The sequence below is a fragment of the Vulpes vulpes genome, chromosome 5 (assembly GCF_048418805.1).
Source record: "Vulpes vulpes isolate BD-2025 chromosome 5, VulVul3, whole genome shotgun sequence".
In the NCBI taxonomy this organism is placed as follows: domain Eukaryota; kingdom Metazoa; phylum Chordata; class Mammalia; order Carnivora; family Canidae; genus Vulpes; species Vulpes vulpes.
In genome coordinates, this window is record NC_132784.1 from 5,664,502 (window position 1) to 5,688,879 (window position 24,378).

Sequence of the window (24,378 nt, forward strand, 5' to 3'; positions counted from 1 at the left end):
TAACAATTTTCCTGAAGGTAAGTAATTTTATTTTTTAATTAAAACAGGCATAAATATATTATTGATATATTATTGAATAAAAGGATATTTTATTCATATATATATTCATATATATATTCATATATATATTCATATATATTCATATATATATTTTATTCATATATATTCATATATTTTACACATATACTAGAATAAAAAGTCTTAATATAGTGTTTCAAATGTTTCTCAGACCTCTTTAAGGTATATCCAGAGACTCCTTCCATTGTAATGCATAGAGAAGTTGGAGAGGCACAGAAGTGATCCATCCCTACTTCCCCCAGCTCAGTATAGCTTTCCAATTCCAAATCTCCTATGATAATAAAGTTGACTTTTTTTTTTACAAAAATCGACATTCTAGTTACTTCCAGTTTAGCAAGCGCAGTAAGTAAAAATCAGAGTCAAGGTCATGTTGCTGATAAAATTGAGCTCTCTGCTTTTTCTAATTAATATTGTATTTTCACATGCATCTAAAAATTCTCAGTAAACAATATTTCTAATAGCTACATATTATTCTGTTAGAAATTTATACCATAATGTATTTAATAATCCTTTTATTGTTGAGAATTTAAGTTGCCTCAAGATATTCTCTGTTATAAACAATTTTTATAATAATTTTAAAAATACATATTTGTTATTTTATATTACATTTTGAGGCATTGCATACTTATTTCCATGGAACATAAAACAAAAATGAAAAGAAAATGGAAACAAAATGCCTCTATGTTAAGGGTATATAAATGATTTTCATGGGTTTCCCTTTGATACAAATGCATGTTCCCATGTAAAGGATCCTTGGAAAGCAATCAGGTTAATTATGAGTCCCCCATAGTGGGTAATATTCAGATAACTGCTTAGCATCATGTTGCCTGGAAAGGCAGTTTTTGTCAGAAGCGTGGGCAATCTTTGGGCGGTGGGAGGAGGCTACTGTGCATACTCTAAGCTTGATATTTGGCAGCTCTGAAGACCAAAACAACCTCATGCTTGATAATTCACTAAAAAAAGTCCCACAGAACTTACTGAAAGCTATAACCCTCACAGTTTCTGTTTAGTAAAGTAAAAGGACACAAATCAAAATTAGACAAAGAAAGACTTACATGGAACAGAGTCTGGAATTAGTGTGTGACTCTGACCAACAGAAATAAATCAATGTTAATTCGGTTACCAGAGGGTCAAATAGGCTGCTTTGCATATGTTCAAAATAATTAGATATGCTGTTTTCATCCTCAAGGACCTCCTAGAAACAGAAGAAAGTTTTTGAGAAGGAAAACATCTCAGAGAAAAGAGATAAATACAGTAAGAGGTATTATGAGCACTAAAGATGCTCATGAGAAGTAAGAGGTACAGATGAGGGGTGACTAGCCCAGGTAACAGGTAAGGGGACCAGAAGACTTCACCTAGAAAGTGGACAGTCATAAAGAATTAGTCAGAATTAGATAGGTAGATAGATAGATACATAAATAGAACTTGAAACAAAAAAAAAATTCTGAAAGAGCACATTGCATGTCTACACATGCACAGTCCCATAAACGAAATAGTGTTTGTTAAAAATAATCACAGATAAGAACACCTAACTAACCTTTACTGAGCATAGAGTTATTGAACACATAATTGTATGTGTAGAAAAACATTTTTTCTAATTTTTAATCAAATGCAATTGGCTAATAATCACACTGGATATGACTAATGCAAGGTTCATACCCCTCAACGCTGAAGTTTGACAGTACCCAAACCAGTATCTGCCCTATTCAACAACACATTTCAATCGAACACACACTGAGATGTCAGGATGTTATCAAATTACTACAAAGTTTTAAATGCTTCTTCTTCATTTCTTCACCTTTTCTAGAGCAGTAGCTTACAAAACCGCACAAAGCCCCTTCACGGATGTGTGACCTGTGCAGTTGCACAGGACACATGTTTCTGAGGGCCACAAACTTATTTGTTTCATCATCCCGAGCTTGAAATTCTTAATAATTGCTGAACAAGGGGCCTCTCATTTTCATTTGCACTGAGCACTGCAGACTATGTAGCTGGTTCTGTCCACCAAACACACTTTGAATAGAACCGTATGAGCACATTGGATTCTCACAAACATCTATGAGACAGTTACTATTATTATCTTCATTTTTAGGAGCAGAATGTGAGGCACAAGGTGGTTGAGATAAATACAGCGGGTAAGTAGATACATAGGTAGATCTGAAAGCAGGCAGTCTGGCTTTAAAGCCCAGATTCTTAACCACATGCAAAATAAGGGAAGTTTGGGGAATTGCTAAATATACAGTGTTGCCAAAGTGGAGGAAGAAAAAGGGGGAAAAACATCTTTAACAAATAAAAAGAGTTTTCCCTTCACAAGGAATAATGGTGCTATTTTGAAGACATAGGCATGTGGGCAGTGGAGCTGTACTATTTCATCACTTGGCGAAGATAGCAAGAATGGAGACTGCACTGTGCATTTTTTTCTCTTTTGCATTCCCAAAAGCTGAAATTCCTGTCTATCTGAAATGCAGTTCTGCTGGAGATGTGAGTGTTCCAGAAGTTTTTCTTCCAGCCTCTCTTGCATGAGAGCACAGGGAGGCAGGCGATCAAGGGTCAATGAGACAGATGCATGTGCCACTGCATCAGACAAGGAGCTGGTGACATAGAGGAGCAGCTACCATAGAGGAGCCTCTCTGGTGACTAACGATGGTGTCAAGGTCATGAGTGAGGACTGTGCCCGCGTCCAGTGCAGGCTCAGCAGTGCCTTTGATGATGATCTACTTTCAGTGATGAGGGCAGTCGTGTCCCTCACTCACACAGTGAGTTGGGTTGTGGGTAGTGGTCTGACCTGTTGGTGCATCTTGATTCTCACTTATTTACAAGTCGGGTTTTTCACCTTTACTATTCTGTCTGACATCCATTCACTAATTTCCACTTTTGCTTATACCAGTCCTAATGTGTGTCTTACAAATAGGAGCTCTCCCTAAGACAAAGCCTGAATGCAAAGATGATATAGATCTTGACATTTCAAAGCCAATTACAGCCCCAGAATAGTGAGGTTGGACATGAAAGAAAGAATTCCAGAAACACCATAAAAAAGTGGAATTAAGATGAGGTCAATTATTCATTTTAAAATTAAATATTAATAATCAAGATTAATAACAATCTTACATTTATGGAATGCATTTCCTGCTTGAAGAACCTCCAAGAGCCCATTTGAATTTATAAGCCGAGGTAATATATAGAACATTAAATCATTAATTCAAACATGAAATTCATGACACATATACATCTTTAACTAGCAAGAAGAAAAGATCATGGGAGCCTAATTAGCATCCATCATTAACAGAGTTTCAGGGAAGCATAGGTCAGTCAGTTGGTCAGTTCTCTCTACAAATGCCTTTGTGGTGTGCAATTCTTTGGCTCTTTGTCCTGGGTTCCCAGAAACCTCTTTCACATGGCTTTCCTTCCTCTGACATATGTTCACGACCCAGACTGATGCCTGCCAGACACTGACTCAATAATTGGGCCTATAGGGATAGAGGGCTCAGGAAGGGGATATGCCTGGTTCTATAATGATGACTCACAAATCCTGAGGTGAAGAAGATCAAGTAAGGGAAAACCCAAAGAAAACATATATGATGTCACACATATGGTTTTCTTGTGCAGGAGTGTGGGCAGGGGTAGCAGTCTGGGTCACCAAACCTCTGGGAACATGGGTATTCTAATACCCATGACTTCTAGCACGGGCTGTCCTTGTAGCCTTTCCCCCACCCAGAAGTAAACAAAAGTATAACAATAGCTACCACCTATTCAGTGCTTATCAAGCGCACACAATGCGTATTTGCCTATACTCTCAACAATCTGGCACTTATAGATATTGATACTGTATTCATCAAAGTGGGGCAGGAAAGTAATGGCCTAGGACCTGTGGAACGTACTAGAGCTTTGTGAACAGTGATGTACAGATGGTGTGGTGAGGCTAAAGGAACCCATGAGTGAGGGTGAAGCATGCAGGCTCTGGGACTGGCTGTGGGGGAAAAGCCCTCATCCCTGGCATGAAGGGACAAAGGGGAAAAGAGCATTGTTGTGACTGAGCAAGGGCTTATCACTGTTAAGGGGACTCTCAGGCAGGAACTAAAGCCATAAAGAAATGCAGTCACTGCTAAGACTCTACAGGCAGGAAAGGGAGTGGGTGACATTCTACAATGTCCCTCTTCTCCTTCTCTGAGCTGCCCTGCCATGGCCTCCCCAGCACGCAGTCCACAGGGTCAGCCTTCCAGTACCTGAAGCAGAGCAGAGAAGGTGTGAACATGGATGGAGGTGGGGAGACAGGGCATATAGAACCACCAGCATAGCAATCCTTGTAACATATAGGAAGCTCAAGTTCAAAGTGATTTTTGCAAATCATGTAGCTCTCTGGTGGCAGAGCTGGGTTTTGAACTATTATGACACATTGACTTTCTGTGCCCACCAGGCCTCCACCTCTCCCAAAAGCTCCTCAGGCTTTCCCACCTAAGCACCCTGAAAGTCTGAGGCAATTGAAAATAAACTCAGGTTGACCATGGGTCCTAATCACAGCCCACTCCAAATGGGAAATATATTTGAAGTCTCATTTTGTCTTAGATATTGATGAAATTCTGTTATCTGTGTAAGTGTATGTAGGGGGATATAGGTGTGTGTGTGTGTGTGTGTGTGTGTGTGTGTGTACGTTTATTTTAGGAAGAATCACATTATTAATTTCCTGTTAAATTTTGAGTATATGAAGGCAGGCCATATCTGCCTGTTACTTTATACTTTCCAAGGCATATGGACAGAGAGGTGCCCGGTATAAGCTGTCCTTGGTTGATGAAGCACGGTAGCATTTTCCACCCTTCCATAGCATACAAGACTTTGAAGTATCAAAATGACAGCTACAGAGACTCAGCACTGAAGCTCTGCTTTTGACCCTGGGTGTGAATCCAGAGTGTTTACTCAGGATTGATTATTCTTTAAAAGCAATTCTTACAGACCCAGTAACACAGTTTTAAGAGCGAACTAGGAAGTAGTGAAGGTAGAGGAAGCAGGAAGAAGCCAGGCCAGAGCAGCCATAGTGGCAAGTATGAGAAATGGCACAAGGCTAGGCTGGCCTTTCCAACTGAAGCAAGGGCTGTGGGACTAGTCCCTTCCTTGGACCAGGACTGAGGTTTATACAGGCCCCATCGAAAGAAATGCCCAAAGCATAAGGCAAGCAGAATAGAGCTCTGTGTCTGACGGGTCTTGGGTTCATGGCATCTAAGAAATACAAGCCATTCCCCCATCCACCATCATCTATTAGGAATAGGTTACACATTCGCATTTTAATAGGCATTTTATATGCTTTCTCCTTTGGTCCTCATTATCAGTGCTTTTCTTTTAAAAATATTCTAAGTGTACAGATGAACACTAAACCTCAAAGAGATCAAGAAGTAACTTGCAAGGTCAAACAGTTTTAAATTAGATGACTCTGAGTCCCAAGCCCACACTGGATTATACTAGCCCTGTGCTGCCTAGATTCAATCCCTAGCCCCAGAGACAAGACCCAGGTGGGATGTGCTACCATGATGGAGAAGACCATGGGCCTTCCTAGAGTTGGTGTCAGAAGTTCATGGCAAGTCGGGGCTTGCATCTCAACATAGTGAGAATAGTGAGCAGCAGTGGCCAGTATCACAGTCTGATATTGCCATACAACCGTGTCATCTTTCAGTTAAGATCAAGGATTTCAATCACACAGACCTGGGCTCATGCCCAGTCTTGATAAACTGACATGGCAAAGGAACTTTGCCAAGTTACTAAACTTCTCTAAACAACTGTTTTCCCATCTGTAAAAAGGAACTGACAGTTTTCTTTTTTATGTAATGGTTGTGAGGAGCCAGTGAAATCATGCATGGAAAACATTTTGTCCAGCACCTGGAACCAAGTTTCCAGATACTATGCCTTGTGGCATACACACACTTGTTAACTTGCTATCAGGAGTTACTGTTATCTATGTCTATATCAAGAAGTTTTGATGGACTTGTATTTAGGAGAACCAAAGAGGAATTCCAGTTTGGAAGAGGTTAGGAATTCCCAAATTACAGTGGGCAGAAGCACTTCCTCAAGGAGAGGAAATGTGGCCAAATCCCTGGGATTGGGGACCAGAACAGAAGAAAATAGATGGATGCTGGGTACTACCCTGTGTGGGCTTGCCCACCACTTCCAACCTCTTATTTTTCAGGTTCTCAGCCTTGGCTATTCATTGTAGTCACTGAGAATGTTCAGCATGCTGGGGCCTCAGCCATGAGATTCTGTGTTTTAATTGGTCTTCATGTAATTAAATGCCCAGGTCAGCCTGAGCGTCAGGAGCTGTTGAAACTGCTGATGGTGATTCAACTAAGCATCTGCTTAGGTATCAGATGAGCATGTCTGCCTCGTCCGTCTCAACCACTCAGGGTATCTGTTCTGAAATCACACTGAACGTGTCCACTTTTCTTCCAGTCTTGCACTTATTCCTGGGCTCTCCATGGTATCAGACCTTTTAGTCCGCTTCTCTCTTATCATGCTTTCTAGTTTGTAATAGAAAGTGACTGTCCCAGCTTAGGTACTTATGTGGTCATATTTGCTTTGACTCCTGGTCTCTGTCTGCTCTGGGTATCTCAGTGATCATCGAGTAGGAGCAGACCTCATACTCTATACCCATGCAGACCTGTTCTGTTCATTAATGGATACTCTAAGATCCTAAAAGTCACAAATCGGGTTCTCATTACTTTTTTAGTCCCAGCCCTGAATTTAGGCAGTAGGAACAGTCTCAAGGCATGTGAGGACACAAGATAATTTGGAAAGTTAAACTGGAAAATATTTGATTGACTGAGTACACTCAAAAGACAAAACCATAGAATTTTTCATGGTGAATATGATGACCGTGTGCATTGAACAGTTAATTGTGATTCCTTCCTCTAATCCCTACCATCTTGGCTGGATTCAACTTTGCCTTGGAGGAGCAATTCTTCAGCAAAAATGAGTTAAGATACTATTTTCACTTTCTTGTATGTATATATTGCTCCAGACCCTAGCAGTCCATAATATTAGGGCTGAAGAGTGAAAGCACCTTCAAGAAACATAGTGTTTTTTACATATTGAGTGCTCAGTAAACATATCACTGCTACTGGTTACTGAGCTACCCATCACTTGGATGGATGGATGGATGGATGGATGGATGGATGGATGGATGGATGGTGGGGCATTTCTTTTTTCTTCTTCTTTTCTTCTTCTTTTCTTCTTTCTTTCTTTCTTTCTTTCTTTCTTTCTTTCTTTCTTTCTTTCTTTCTTTCTTTCTTTTTTGGCATTCCTAATATTATTGTATAAGCCAGATCTTGTGTGCATGACCTTCTGAAGAGGGAAAGTGTGTTGAAGTAGAAGCAAAAACAAAACACCACTGTCAACTGCAACACCATAAACTCTCCCTCAGGACCAATCAACTTTTTCAGACCAGGAAAAGTATGACTCCCCCGGGGATAAGTGTTACCTGAAATAGTTTGGATTCTGTTGCCCTGAACATCATCACATTTTTTTTTCTTTTTAGCCATGACCCTCCTGTAAAGGCAGAGATAGTAGAGATTAGGGGAGAAGGAAGGAGCAGATCATTTCATCAGAATTTAAAAACATCCTCTATGCTTTCTGTTTAATGTGATTTACCAGGTCTTGTGCCTTACTAGGGAGCAAGGTCTCAAATGGTTTTGCATTAGTCTTCCTTCTTGTTATCAACTATACAGACTTGACTGGAGGAGTAGCAGAAAAGGTGATCATTTTCCTACAGCAAACACTCAACCACTCCAAGCCATCCAAATGCAAAGAGAGTTCTGAATGTGACCTTATGGGAAATGAAGAAAAGTCAGCTTAACGCCAACTGAAATGCCTTGTTCCTTTCCTCCAGCCCTTTTGTTTATTTCCTTTCCCCTTTGGAACTTTCTGTAAGACGCTGTGGCAATTCCTTGCGCAGTTTCATGACTTTTGCTTAGAATCTATGCAATGAAAGGCCACTTCTGTAATTTAAAAACAAAACCAAATTGCTTTGTGGGTCACAGAGATCCCTCTGGAACAGAGAGCCTGAACTGGTGTGGACCTGCAGGACTGACCTTTGCCCAGCAAAGAGAAGGCAGCCCCCTTTCAGGAGTGATGAATACCACGGTGGCTCCCAGATGGGATTTCCATACTTCTGCTTCCATACTTCAGGGAACCGGCTTCCTTCTTGGCTAAGCTACAGCAGCTCTCATAGTGACAAATGGACAAGAGAAGAAGGCTCACCACACTCTGAGAACGTGCTTTGAATATACCAGCTCAGTCTTGTGACCCAGGGTCTCTGTGCCAGCTCTTCCTCTCCCCAGAATACTGCCCTCCAGGCTGTACTCTGTTGCTGCGTTCTAGCACAGAGGCCTCCTTGTAAATGCCTTCTCTTCCACCTAATTTAAATTTCTTACTCCAAGACCCAATATTCTCTAATACACACCCTAAAGTTATACTCGTCCTAACAGCACTACACAAAGTTACCTGTCATTGTATATTAGTTTCCTTGTTGATTGTCATTTACTTTCCACTCAAATATCAGGTCACTGAGAGTGGAGACAGGGACATCTTCGCAGTTCTATTTCCAGCACCTAGAACAGGGCCTGACACAGAGTAATTACCTTCCAAGAGTGAACCAGAGTAGGTATTTGGGAAGAGTAGAGACAGTGATTAGTTGGGGGGTGGAAAAACCTCAGTTTGAATCCAAATTCACATGATAGCTGTTTGATCTTGAGTAGAATATTTAAATTCTCTGGACTTCAGGGCTTCCATCTGGGAAAAGATCACTTGCTTCTGGGGTCTGGAACTCCTGTAGAAGGGAATAGAATCACCAGAGCAATGTTTGTGACTAATCTTCTCTTCTGGGTTCTGTGTATCTACACGCTTTTAGATTGCTACTGAATTCAGAAGATGTATTATCACAAAACCAGCTGGTGCCTTGGTGTTGCAAATTAGATGATTATATACAAAATCATTCTAACAGAATACCTGATGAGTTGGCACTTAATGGTTATTATTTTCTTTATTACATAAAATGTACCATTTTCCTGACTTGTTCTAGACAACACAGACAACCAACCAACAGCTAAATAAGAGCTGCTGTTTTTATACTTTGGAGGACATGGTAAAGAGTAAAGGGAATCCAGATGAAAAAGGTGGAAAATAAACCCTGATATTATAGGGAGTGGCAGGAAGATAATGGACAAGGGAGAGAAGCTGTGCAGTCAGATTTCTTGGAGAAAACAATGGTAATAAAAATAAACTGTGTCCATTGCAAACTGTAACCCAGCATATGCCAAAACTCCACCATTTTCACTGTACCAATATCACACTGGAAAATTATATATGTTATGATTAGAAAGAACTTCATGAGATCATCTAGCCCAAGCTCTATAAAGACAGCATTGAAGCTAAAGAAAAATAGAATTTAGTCACAGACTACAGCTGAATCCTTGACGTGCTACTTACTGCCTTGATCACTTTGGACTAGCTACTCAACTTATCTGAATCCCAGTTTTATCATCTTCAAATTATTGATAATAACACCTAACCTAAGGATTAATGTCAAGATTAAATGAGATATTTTGGGAAAATACATGTAGCACAAGGTCTCCCTTCTTTTCCTTGTCTGTCAGTCAGAAAGTCAATGAAAGTTTATTAAGTTCTCAGGATTTGACAAGACAATGAAAGATAATGAAAATATAAATAGTCTAGTTGTTAGATAAATAGACTAGTCTATTTTGCAATAATGATCTGTAAGATCCTTGAAAAAGTGGGGCATTGATGATGATTTGTTATTTATTTATTTGTTATTTGTTATTTATTTATTTATTTGTTATAATAAAGGATCTGTAAGATCTGTAAGGATCTGTAAGGATCTGTAAGATCCTTATTGCAAAATAACAAATCATCATCAAAATGTAACCAAATACCAATACAGATTAAGAATACAGGTGTCAAACAGAGGAATGTGCCCCAGAAGCAAAGTTGAGTCTGTTTAGGTTTTCCTGTAACTGTCTGTGTGATTCTTCAAATATAGGAAATTGGGTATAACAGATAATTCACACCAACATGTTTGGAGTCCACCTAGGATTGGATATTCCATCATGCTTGAATACCAATATCAGTAAGAATACCTTGTCTAATATTGAGGGTAAAGGTTTACCCTTGTTTTCTATAGTCAGGGCAATCTATGAATAGTGGCACCTTCAAGTGAAGAATTTTAAATACTGAAAGAGAAAACAGTGAGAAATACAGGGTATTTCTGCTCAGTTTACCATCATCTGATTAAATTCTATTCTGCCAAAGAAAATTTATTGCAGTTTCCTAGATGCTTTTAGACTATAGATTCACTGTTTCATAACCTCTGAGGAGATCTTCCCAATGTTATCTTATTTTTGTGATCTTTAATATCTAGGATCTAGTAGTTCTAATTTATATTCTTGGCCTCAAGAAAAAAACTAGCTACAATTTTTTTTTTTTCATTCTCAAATTCCTTTCTCTCTATGTTAGTACAGTGATGTGAATGAACATGTCTAGGAGGCACTTGATTCTTCAACTTGGGAACCTTGTGTGAAGGACCTTCAAAACAATATGTTGCCCAGATTCAAGGAAAATACATTTCATAGGCTTTCTGCTGGATTGGATAATGTTTTCCCCAAAAATCACTTCCACTGTGAAGCTCAGAATGTAAACTTATTTGGAATCTTTGCAGATGTAGTTAAGTTAAAGTGAGGTCATACTGGATTAGAGTGGGCCCTAATACAATGACTTACAAGAAGGAAAAGCAGAGGCATATAAACTTAGAGGAGTATACCATGTGAAGTTGGAGATAGAGATTGGATTAATGTGTTTACAAGTTAAATAAAAGCAAAGATTGCAGAAACAACCAGAGAAGCTAGCAAAAACAATGAAGGATTCTTTCCAAAAGCCTACAGAGGAAGCACAGCTCTGTCAATACTATGATTTTGGACTTTGAGGCTCCAGAATTCTGAAAGAATTAATTACTGCGCCTCTAAGCCATAAAGTGTATGGTACAGAAAACTAACAGTTATCTGTAGGATGAGAGGGAGTAATATATAGACAGCTAGGCTTTGAAGGGTGGTGATGCTTTTGCTAATACATTTTTAAAGGATTTTATTTATTTTGAGAAAAGGAGAGAGAGGAACATGCAACTGGGAGGAGAGGTAGGGGAAGAGGGAGAGAGATAATCTCAAGCAGACTCCCCACTGAGCATGGAGCTCAACCTCACAACTCTGAGATCATGACCTGAGCTGAAATCAAGAGTCGATGTTTAACCAACTGAGCCACCCATGCTCCACTTTTGTTAAAAATTTTTATTTCAGGGGACAAGATGACATAGAAACATAGAAGAAGGGACACCGGGTGGCTCAGTGGTTGAGCGTCTGCCTTTGGCTCAGGGCATGATCCCAGTGTACTGAGATCAAGTACCATATCAGGCTTTCTGCATGGAGCCTGCTTCTCCCTCTGCCTGTGTCTCTGCCTCTCTCCATGTCTCTCATGTATAAAGAAATACGTAAAATCTTAAAAAAAGAAACATAGAAGAAGATGGCTAAAATTTAACAGTACACAGTCATGAATACTAACAACATAAATTAAATATCTTATAATGGAAACTCAGGGACTTAGATATACACCCCCCATCATTCATGGGAGTACACTGCATTGTGTCTCTGTTTTTCTCTGTATAGTGACTTTACTCCATCACTTTTCTCTGTAGACCAGCTTTCTTTGCTTACATATGTGTCTACTGCCAGTGACTTCAGTATGGTCTGCCTCTTGCCTTCCATGGCCACTGACTCTTGCAAAACACACACACACACATACTCACACACACACACACACACATACTGTTTGATCATCATTATCTTACCAGTTATGCATAAGTCATTGTACCAGTTCCAGATTCTTAAATTGTGATCTGATTAGTTCCTCTCCAGTCAGCTCACCATCTAAACCCATTAAGTTGTGGTGATGGATCATGGGTGTATGTCTTTAGGGAAATTGTAAGGAAGAGGCCCTGAGAAGTTATGGAAGTGAGGAGATGATAACCGATATGCCTGCTATAGGCAAAACTGGCAATATTGTTTCTGACATCTCAAGAGCAAGAGATAAACGAGCTGTCATAAGCAACTTAGACCTGATAAGGGATTTTGTTTTAGAGAGGACAGCACTGGAATATTGAGCTCCAACATTTCTTAGAAGAAAGTTCTTAGAAAACTATCTCCCTCTCTATGGTATAATTTCATATTCACTGAGCCCTGCACAGGAGCCACATACACCTTCATCAATAAATAGAAACATTGACACACTGATGATATATTAATAACTTGACACTTCCGTCCTATTTTCAGTAGACACAAAAGAAGCCCAGTTTCCAGTCAATAAGAACAAGGGCAAGATTCTAAGTTATAAATAATTTAACAAGGTGCTAGCTCCTGTCAAGGCAGGTATATTGGTTTCATTCTAAATGAACTAAAAACTTATTGAAATATTGAGTTCAACTCTTTCAGCAAATTTCTCATGTCCCTCACAATCCATCCACATGTAACTACAAATGCCTGAAAATTTTTAACTCAGTATTTCTCAAATTTGCCTGTTCAATAGACTTACTGAGGGAGCTTTAAAAATATTTATGCCCAGATTTTATTCTTAGAGACTCTGATATAATTGCTGGGCACTGGTGTTTTTAAAAGCTCCAATGCGTGGGGCTTCCGGGCGGGGGGGGGGGGGGGGGCAGACAAACTGCTATAACTATGGAATTTTTCCAGAAGTAGGCCCTTCATCTTCCCATGCAGAAATATTATTTGAACTGAAATGTGGGTTCTTGCATGGATGAATGACTGAACAAGAGAGGGTTTACCTTTCAGTCAAGTTTGTTGTTATCAGTTGAGACAGCCTGTCCCAAAATCCAGTACTGAGTCCATGTATAATTCTAGAAGCTTCTACTTTCCATTCAATCCTTCATCTTTCAGTCTGTGAAGATTCCTTGGATGGAGACAGAGTGGAGCTGAGAGAAAGAATATAAAATGTACAAGGAAATGCACACACGTGATTCGTATGAAAGGAGTTTCTGCAGAGAGAGAAGAGAGCAGATAAGCACCTCATTTCACCCAAAAGCTGAGCTGAGCTGCAGCTGGCAAGCTGAGAATAGACTGGCTTTATTCTTGTCCAATCTCATTTAGTAGAGACAGTCCCATAGTGCTGGAATCAGAGGGTAATGGCAACATTTGTAATCCCCCTCTGGGTCTCTGGAATTCTGCAGGCCATGTAAAGCTTGCTTTATGTACTGCACAGAAAGCAAGACTAATCCAGCTCCCCAGGACTGACTTAAATGATACATTCATTGCTGGTAGATCACTCCTTAAAACAATAAGATACCATTTACCACAGACCAACCACTAAAAAGAAATGAAGCTTTTTATCTTCCTCCTACAATGAATATAGACAGGAGGGCAGAGTGTTCCGTAGAGAAGTTAGGGTTGGGTAGTGATTTCCTGAAGCACATTATTTAGGATCTGTCTTCATAAAATGCCAGCTTTTTGGTAATTCAAGTCTGGGGAGAACTGACATTTCTAAAGATTTCTGTAGAATAAAATAAAGATTTCTTAAAATAAAGAACAGAAAAACAAAAGCACTGCAATTCCATTTTCCCTACAAGGTCTTAGTCTTTACATTCTTTTGCTCTTACATGATCTAACTTTACTTTCCACAGGGATCCTGAGAATAATAGCAGCCTTTTTCTCTGAGAAGGGTTACCGGATACTGCATTCTAAAATCATGAAAGAAAGTATGTTGTTCTTCTACAATTAAGACTTTGCACATATGAAGTGACTGGCTGATTACATTTATTTTGGGTGCTTGGAGGGGAGAGGGAAAGAGTCTGGGAATGGGTAGTATGTCTCACATGTTATTCATGAAGGACTCAATGCATGCATTTTGGGAAGGAGTAGAGAAGAAAGGAAGAAGAAAGAGAAGGGAGAAAGCAAAAGAAAGTGAGAGGAAGGAAAAAACAGCAGAGAATTTCAGCAACCTGATACTATACAAGGGAAATCGGAGTTCAAACCCAGTCAAAAGTTAAGACAATTAGTGCTAGGTTGGAATAACTTAAGGACAGCTTTCTATCACATCCCAGAGGCCCCCAGGTACTTCATTTTCTCATAGATACCTATCTCAAGCATAATTTTTTCTTAAAACAAGCTGCCAGAAGTAAGTGAGGGCCCCCTGTGTTGAGTGCTGAGTAAGAAGGGACGCTACCTTGTGCATCTCCTAATGGAAATCCCACAACATTCTGTATCTGATAAGAGTATAACATTCCAAACGGGGAAAACATCAATGCACTGAGTTGATACACTCCCCTTTTGCGTTCACTGCCATCACCAGTTCTAATTGGATTAAAAACCAAACTTCTTCAGGCTCCTCAATATGAATACCAAGCCAAAATGGAATATATCATATATGATTTATATACTCATATCTCATCATGTCCTCAAAGAATTTGAGGACTCTAAAATTGCTTACAAAGGTCCATATAAGGTGTACATATTTGAAATTAAAACCATGGATAGAACACTTTTAGGAGAAAGGAAGACATTTCCATCTATTTTTACACATACATATAGTTCATCTTATTACACATGTATAAATGATTGCATATATTTGGGATTAAAAATAGACACATAGAGTTTCAATCCTGAAATATGAGAGAAGCTGAAATTTACTGAGACACTAGTTCATAAGAAGATAAAAAGTTAAATCTGAAAACCCTACTTATTACTAACAAGAGATTCAAATTGGAAGCCAGTGCCTTAATTGATTTAGTAGCCTATATCACGTTTGTTATAAAAGAAAATAAGAGCTGTAAGCAGATAATTAACACTAAGGGGATTTGAGAGGAAAAAAAATGGAAATATTTTCAGCTCCCAAGAGAAGCCATATATCTATAAATGGGTACATGGGAAATATATATTTTCCTCAAAACACATCTGTTTTATGCAAAGAAAATTGCCAGCACACTTATATTTCCATAAATAAAATGTAAACTGCAATATTTTACACTTAGGATGACACAAAAGAGCCATCTTAAATTATTCCATGGATGGGGGATAAATTGCTAGTTTTTAAAGGATCATTTCTCCCTAATTCCAGAGAAATTATAAGTCTGATTCAGGGACAGTACAACAAAGAGAGGCAAAGTTGAAAGATAAAGACTTCAATACTACATCCTATAAAAATCTTGGCACCATGATGGAGAGCACAAGTTTGCCACCCAACGATCCTCTACTAATTGACTGAGAGTCGTGATCAAACCCCTCTCCCTTTAGAGTGGCTTCAGTCACACACACACACACATGCATGCGTACGTGATTATACAAGCCCTGTGTATATGAAGCAGAGATTCTATCCTGTTTCAGACCGTAAGTCATTACACAAATAAGAGTAAAACCTTTGTGCACTGCTTCTGAATATTTGTTGACACCCCTCCCCCACCTTAATCATTTCATGTATTTGATTTCAAGCGATAAGAAAACTTTGGTGACTGATGATCTTTACTTGGAGTCATCATTTAACTGCAACTGATTCTTATCTTGAAATGGGACTTTTGGTCGCAGAGTTGCTGTCAAAATCATGAGGCTACAGGGACATGAGATGGTAACATGCAAGAACTGTGGAATTGCTGTGGTCTCCACAAGCCCTACATGGAGTTTTGTTTTCAGACTTGACCAGGGTAGGAAATGCTTGCACATAAAGACTATAAAAATCCCCTTCTTTTGCTGCAATCAGCCAGAAAAGACATAATCACATAAAACGGATGCTCAGGTTGGGCTAAACCAAAGTTTGGTGGAATCTTATTGGCAGAAACCACTTACCATAGAAGTTACCACAAAAATCAAGAATGATTGATCAAGCAATCATAAGATGCTTAATACAAGAGTGAAGACGTTTGTTGCCATCAATTCTGAATCTACAGTGAAACCAGGTAAATATATGAAAAATTAGAAAAGAGGATTAAAAGACCCTAACACAGATTACTTGCTGCTGTTTCTTAAGGAGGAGGCACTAAAAGTTCATATCAGAACTATGTCCCTACGTTTATTGGTGTTTAGTAATAAACTATGCTTATTGATGTTCCTATGTTTATTGATGCCTAATAAGCTATGTTTATTGATGACATCCATGCATTATTTATTCTACAATGTGAATTCAGAGATTACCAATAAAATCTATCTTTTTTAGTGTACTGAGTTTTCCAACACAGTTAGAGATGGGTGCTCGGACTTGGTAGGTCACTTCTGATTAATTACCAGAGTAAATGTTCTACTCCCCAGAGTGGATAAAACAAGTAATTGGTATCAATTACTCACTTCTACTTTAGCAAGAATTATTCCTATCATGGTATATGAAATATTTCCATGCTTCTCTATAATGAATTGTCTAATGTCTATGTTATACCTACTTGAAAACAATAATAATAACAAACAAAAACAAAAACAAACAAAACCTCAGACAAAACCATCTCCTACCAAGTTGATGTCCTTAGACCTAGATAGATAATTGACCAAAGTGCTCTAGAAGTGTAGTGATAGATTTGTGTTCACTTTTCTTTTCACTTTGTGATCTTGAGAAAGCTATTTAAACTCTAAGCCTCTGCTTCTCTGCATATAAAGAAGCATTATTACAGACCTGGGGAAGTTGCTGGAAGGATTAAAGGAATCACAATACTGTCTTACCTCACTGTTAATTTTGTCTTATGACCATTCTTCGTGAGGCAGATGACCTCTGAAACAGAAAGGAAACTCAAATGCTGAAAACACCAGTACCTTGAGTTTGAAATTTCTCTTCTATTTCTGATTTTGTAAGTCTTACCTGTTATCTGGAAATCTGATCTATCACACAAAATGATTTACCTGTTGGTAGTTGGTTCTTCCTCCAATGACACTATTTAAAGTATAACCCTTGCCTAGGCAGCCCGCTTGCAGTACCTTGACCACACTGATGGTCAGTGTGAGATCTGGGGGACCTCATGTCTTCTCTGGATGTGGTCTCCTCACATGCCATAGAAGGAGATTTTGTTTACCTTTTCTTCTTTTTTTTTCCCACTTTTTGTTTTATTTTAACTTAAATTTTGTTAATTAACGTTTTAGTGTAATATTAGTTTCTGGAGTAGAATTCAGTGATTCATCGCCTACAGACAACACCCAGTGCTCATCACAACAAATACCAGAAGGAGATTTTTAGAGTCCACATTTCTTTCTAAGAATTGAGCACAGAGCATTATAAAATGACTTGCAGGATTGGAGGGAAATGTACTATGCAGATTAATGTTATTCATCAAAACTGTAATGTGTTTACTTTTTACCCAATGAAAGATGAAAAAATATCCTCTTATTCTAGTGTGAATCGAAAATAGTTCCAATTTTTCACCTGGTATGGCTATTGATAATCACAGCTAATTATCATAGTGTAATTCTTTGTTACAATATGTATTTAAAATAATTTTAAGTAATGTATAAGAAGAGTCAATGCCTTATCTAATATAATCTTCACAGTATCCTGCATACATGATTACCTATTCCAACGTTGTTGAAATAAAGCTCAAAAGTTTGATGCCATCACCTTATGTTGACATTATCCTATTTACCTCCAAGTTATAAAGGAGTATATCACTTTGATTGACTAGTTTTCTTTATTTAAAAAAACAGGCTAGGGGGATCCCCGGGTGGCTCAGCAGTTTAGCGCCTGCCTTCCACCCAGGGCATGATCCTGGGGACCCGGACTCGAGTCCCGCATTGGGCTCCCTGCATGGAGCTTGTTTCTCCCTCTGCCTGTGTCTCTGCTTCTCTCTCTCTTTCTCTGTGTCTCTCATGAATAAATAAATAAAATCTTAAAAAAAAAAAAAGGCTACTCTAGATGAGTCCTAATTGTCCTCAGGTGAACATGCAAGCAGAACAACAACTACAACAACAACAACAAAATTGCACGGAAATGAGAAAAAGTTTGTTGTTGGAAACCTGTGTGCATATAATTTTTTGAAAATCCTGAGCAGCAAATGTGAATTTCCAAGATAACTGGTCATAAAGCAGCATCCATCAGCCAAAAATTGCCATTAAGTATTTTGCAATGGCTTATTCCCTGTAACATTTGTGTTAATGTTGAGGCAAAAAGCTTCATTGACAGATGAGAACACATTATTCAGAAGTCTCTCACATTTTATTAACTAACATCCTTGGATGAGAGTCGAGGCTAACCATTCTTTTAGTGTAGTCCTGATATTGTTTTGAGGTAATCCAGGTTTCCAGGACACTCTACTGATTAGGCATCTGCTGTAGCCAGAATTATATTTAGTGAAGACAGGAGTTCTAAGAGTCAGGGGACAGGGCTGTATTATCATTTTGGGACAAGACTCATGGCCTGTATGAAAATAACTTTGGGACTAGGACCCTAATTAAAAGAAACTCTGGAATAGCTGCCTTTTGCTGAAAGAGGGACTGAAACACATCATCCACAGGCCTGAGGAAATGCCAAGTAAAAATTCACACCTCATGTGAGATAGAGAGACACAAGTCTACGCACCCATGAATAGAGAGGCAGCATTTACACACCACATATGGAATATGAATCTCCAAACTAAGAATTTAACACAAAACTGGTTTATGAGCACTGTACCTAATTCTCTAAGGACACCTTACATAAACCCAGAATAAAGTTATATTTCAGAAAACGTAATCCTCAAGTTTATTGGGTCAGCAAAGAAAACCTGCAAATGACACAGGTCATGGTAGAGAGTAAAACAAAAGAGTCAGAAGGATTAATAGTTCCAAGAATCTGAGATAAGACAATTGAAAAGACACTATAAATATCTTTGAAATTATTAAGGGCCGAAAGTAGGAATGCAAATCAATAGTAAAATAAAATAAAAAGGTTCTATAAAAATAAAATAGAGCAACTTCTAACGTGCTAACAGGAACTGTTAAGAAAAAATATATAATCATTTCCATTAAAAACTTAGTAAGTTTCACAGTAGCCTCAGCTGATCTGTATGAGAAAAGTCTTTGAAATGGGGTACTGAGGGATGGAGATGAGAAAAGTAAATAAATAAACGACCAGTAAGGATATCAGGTTAATAAAATACTAGGATCCATCAAATACCCAGAAGGAGATAGAGAAGCAAATTAAGAAAATGAAGAGAAGGAAACGATGCAGTATAAAAGATAATGGTTGAGAATACTTGAGTTTCAATGAACTACATGAAGCCTTGGATTATAGAAGCATGCCAAGTGCTGGGTAGAATTAATAAAATTAAAGGCATACTCAGAGGTTCTTAGTAAAATAATACAATATTGTTGGAATAAGAGTAAAAAAAAACACCAACAACATAAAAATGGAATTTTATTATCACTGTGCTGATGGAAAATAAATGTCAACCTAGAATTCCCTGCACAGCAAACTGTCATTCCAGAATGATGAATTCAAGATATTTTCAGTCAAAAGGAGTTTACAGATCCTCATGGAAACAAGTTCAAGCAAAAGGGATGTTAGAACAAAGAGAAAGGCATAGAGGATGTAATCATGAACAAATGGATAAATAAACCTAAGTGGAAAACTAATTAGGCTTCTACTGAAAAACAAAAATAATGACTAATTTTGGATTTTAAAGGAGGTGGAATTGAAGTTTGAGGACACACTGAACAAATAAAATACTGTGTATTTTCTCTGTTGTCGGTAAGGAGGTGATATTAACTCTAAACTTTCTGTGGGTATATGTTATATTTTAGGGAAAACTATACAAATAATGCAAATATCAGAATGGTTTCCAGAGCCAAGGGAAAAGAGAAAATGAAGGAATAAAACAAATCTGATAGGTTTAATGGAAAGATTGAAAGAATAATTAAAAAATAAAATTCACAGTATAATAAAAAACAGTTATATGAGGAACAAATGCCATTTATCAGTATTTATAATAAGTGATAAATAGGTCATATTCACCCTTTAAGTGACAAAAATCCACGGTCTATGTAAAACACACTATTTTCTTTAATTTAGTTACTAAGTTCGTTAGTTGCCTACCAAATAAACATCTGAAACATAATGGCCCATAAAGTCAGATGTAATTAATACCCTCATTCACTCCATATAGTATAATTTCCACAGTTCTGAGGTCCTCATTTCACATATTTATTTTATCTTTTTGACCTGTGCTTTGTTATCAAGCATTCATAAATATGCTAATCTTTTTCTTTGGATTAATTTTTTTAAAGTAGCTACAGATCTACACACACTTGTAAGACAGAGAGATCCTGTACATCCTTTACCAGTTTCCCCCAATAGTAACATGAAAAATATAGCACAATATCAAACGCAGGATGTTGATACTGATACAGTCACCACACTGAATGGTTCATCAGCAAGCAGATTTCTCATGTTGCCCTTTAAAGGCTACGCTCACTTCCCTGTCCCATTCACCACTTACATAAGTTCTGATGACTACTAATCTATTCTCCATTCCTAAAATGTTGATATTGAAAAGATGTGATACGGTTGAACTCATAAAACACACAATCTTTTGGATTGTTTTTTGCATTCAGCATAATCCTCTGGAAATTCACCCAGGTTGCTCCTTGTATCAATAATCTGTTCCTTCTTATTGCTGAGTAGTATTCCATGGCACAGATGTCCTGCAAACGTTGAAGGGCACCTAGATTTTTCCAGTTGTTGGGCATTACAAATAAAGCTGATAGAAACATTTGTGTACAGGTTTTGGAGTGAACATAAATCTACTCTTCTGGGATCAAAGCCTCGAACTATTACACTGGGTCATATGGAAGCTGCATGTGTGTTTGTTTTGAGGAGGAAGTTGTTTTGGTTTGTTGGTAAGAGACTTCCCATTTGTTTTCCATACTGGCTGCACCATTTCGCATTCCCCCACAGAGTCTGAGACCAGTTTCTCATCACACAGTACTGAATTCTTGTCCCAACTTTTCACTTCCACCACTTTGAGAGATGTGCAGTGATAGCTCATTGTGGTTATCATTTGCAGTTCCCTAATGGCTAATGCTGAACATCTTATCATGTATTTATTTGCTCTTATGCGTACATCTTCTTTGGAGAAATGTCTATACAACCCCTATGCCCAATTTTAATTAGGTTGCATGCATTATTGTAGAATTAGTTGTAAGAGTTTGTTTCTATATTATGGATATTAAGCCTTAAGGACATATACAATTTGCAAATACTTTCATTCTATAGAGCCTTTTAAGTGTTTTGATGTCCTTTGATTTTAAGTTGAAGTCCAATTTATCTACTATTTCTTCTGTTATTGCTCATGTTTACAGTGTCACATCTAAGAATCCATGATCAGTACCAAAATCATAATTATTTTCTGTATGTTTTCTTCCAGAAGCTTTATGATTTTAGCTCTCCTATATAGACTGTTAATCTATTTTGAGTTAATTTTTGTATATGGTGTGAGATAGGTGTTACTTTCTTTCCATGTGGAAATCCAGTTGTCCCAGCACCATTTGTTGAAGAGATGGTTCTTTTCTCCGTGGGATGTATTTGGTGAATTTGGCAAAGATCAAGTAGCCAAAAGTAAACAAAGAAACAAACACCACAGTTGGGGAGCAGTGGTGAGCTGTTGTGGGAACATCTAACCGCGCAGCTACTTGCAGGCCCAGGGCGGTGGTCGGGCCTGCAGACACTGCAAGAGGCTTGCCCCTGAGTCCGCAGCCGCAGCAACCAGATTAAAAGGAATGGCCCCATTAGCAAAGGTTGGTTGTGCTGCCAACACAAACACCTGTAATAGCTATGGAGTCGGTGGATATCCAACCCTGGGGATGTTTAGAGACGGTGAAGAAGCTGGTGCTTATGATGGGCTTAGGACTGCCCATGGACTTGTCAGCCATCTGAAGAAGCAGGCAGGACCAGCCTCAGTTCCTCCCAGAACCGAGGAATAATTTGAGAAGTTCATTAGTGATAAAGATGCTTCTGTGGTGGGTTTTTTTTCCCAAGATTTATTTAGTGAAGCTCATTCTAAGTTTCTAAAGGCAGCCAGTAACTTGCGAGATAACTACCTATTTGCACACACTAACGTGGAGTCTCTGATGAACAAATATGATGATGAGGGAGAGGGTATCACCTTGTTTCCTCCTTCACATCTGATGAGCGAGTTTGAGGACAAGACTGTGGCATATATAGAACAGAAGATGACCAGTGGCAAGATTAAAAAAAAATTATCCAAGAAAACATTTTTGGGATCTTCCCTCACATGACAGAAGACCATAAAGATTTGATACAGGGCAAGGACTTACTTGTGGCTTACCATGATGTGGACTGTGCAAAGAATGCTAAAGGTTCCAACTACTGGAGAAGCAGTGATGATGGTGGCAAAACTTTTAACCACAAACTTTCTGATTTTGTCTTGGAAAGCACTGCTGGAGAGATTCCTGTTGTTGCTATCAGAACTGCAAAAGGAGAGAAGTTTGTCATGCAAGAGGAGTTCTCGCATGATGGCAAGGCTCTTGAAAGATTCCTGCAGGATTACTCTGATGGCAGCCTGAAGAGATATCTGAAGTCTGAGCCCATCCCAGCAAGCAATGATGGGCCAGTAGAGGTAGTGGTAGCAGAGAATTTTGATGAAATAGTGAATAACGAAAATAAAGATGTGCCGATTGAATTTTATGCTCCTTGGTGTGGTCACTGTAAGAATCTGGAGCCTGAGCATAAAGAACGGGGAGAGAGCTCAGAAAAGACCCAAATATTGTCATAGCCAAGATTGATGCCACAGCCAATGACGTGCCTTCTGCATATGAAGTCAGTGGTTTTCCTACAATCTACTTCTCTCCAGCCAACAAGAAGCTAAATCCAAAGAAATATGAAGGTGGCCGTGAATTAAGTGACTTTATTAGCTAGCTGCAATGAGAGGCAACAAACCCCCCTGTAATTCAAGAAGAAAAAGCCAAGAAGAAGAAGAAGGCACAGGAGGATCTCTAAAGCAGCAGCCAAACATGCCACTTTGTTAAGGGACTCTTCCATCAGAGATGGGAAGACCGTTGGGGAGGACTGGGACCCATGTGGGATTACTACTCTCAGGGCGGAGAGGACACAATAGATATAATCTGAATCCCGTTTAATTTTCTCTAAACTGTTTCTTAGCTGCACTGTTTATGGAAATATCAGGACCAGTTGATGTTTGTGGTTTTGGGAAAAATTATTTGTGTTGGGGGGAACGTTGTGGGGGTGGGGAGACTGAGTTGAGGGGTTATTTTCTAATTTTTTTGTACATTTGGGACAGTGACAATAAATGAGCCCCCTTTAAAAAAAAAACAGACTCAGGGTTATTTTAAAAAATTGAAGACAGAATTACCATTATGATCAAACAAATCCACTTCTGAGTATGTCCTTCAAGAATTGAAAGCAGAGACTAAAAAATTTATTGGTACAACCATGTTCATAACTGCATTATTCACAATAGTCAAAAGTTGGAAGATACTCAAGGGTCCATTGGCGAATAAACAAAATGTGGCATATACATAAAATGAACATTATTAAGCCTTATAAGGATAAATAATATATTTATTTTATTGAGGTATGATTGACTTAATATTATATTAGTTTCAGGTATACAACATAAGGATATTTGCATATATTACCAAATGATCATCACAGTAAGTCTAGTTAACATCCATCATCTTAAATAGTTACAAATTGTTTTTCTTATGATGAGAGCTTTCTGGATCCACTTTCCCAGCGACTTTTAGATATGCAATATAGTATTAGTAACTGTAGTCACCATACATCCCTGTGACTATTTTATAACTGGAAATTTGTATCTTTCACTCCTTTCACCCATTTTATTCACTCTCATCCTCTGCCTCAGGCAATCATCAGGCTCTTCTATACTTCCCTGAGCTCATTTTTGTTTTCAGTGATTTTATTTATTTATTTATTTATTTATTTATTTATTTATTTATGAGAGACACACACACAGAGAGAGAGAGAGAGAGAGAGGCAGAGACACAGGCACCCATGAGCTCAGTTTTTATTGTAGTCTTTGTTGTCATTATTTTAGATACCATATATTAATGAAGTCATATGGTATTCATCTTGTTCTGTCCGACATATTTCAGATAGAATAATGCTCTTAAGCATCTTTGTTTTATCATAAATGCCAAGATTTAATATACTTTTATTACTGAATAATATATATTTTATATATATATAATATAAGAGCATCAATGGAACACCTATTGGTAACACACATACTAATGAGAAAGTAGAAGTTTT

At 38.2% G+C, this 24,378-nt stretch overlaps 1 pseudogene; it reads left to right on the top strand.

Annotated features, from left to right (window-relative positions):
• Positions 1-4,223: 4,223 nt before the first annotated feature.
• On the top strand, positions 4,224-23,301 carry LOC112932742 (protein disulfide-isomerase A3-like; annotated as a pseudogene).
• Positions 23,302-24,378: the final 1,077 nt, after the last annotated feature.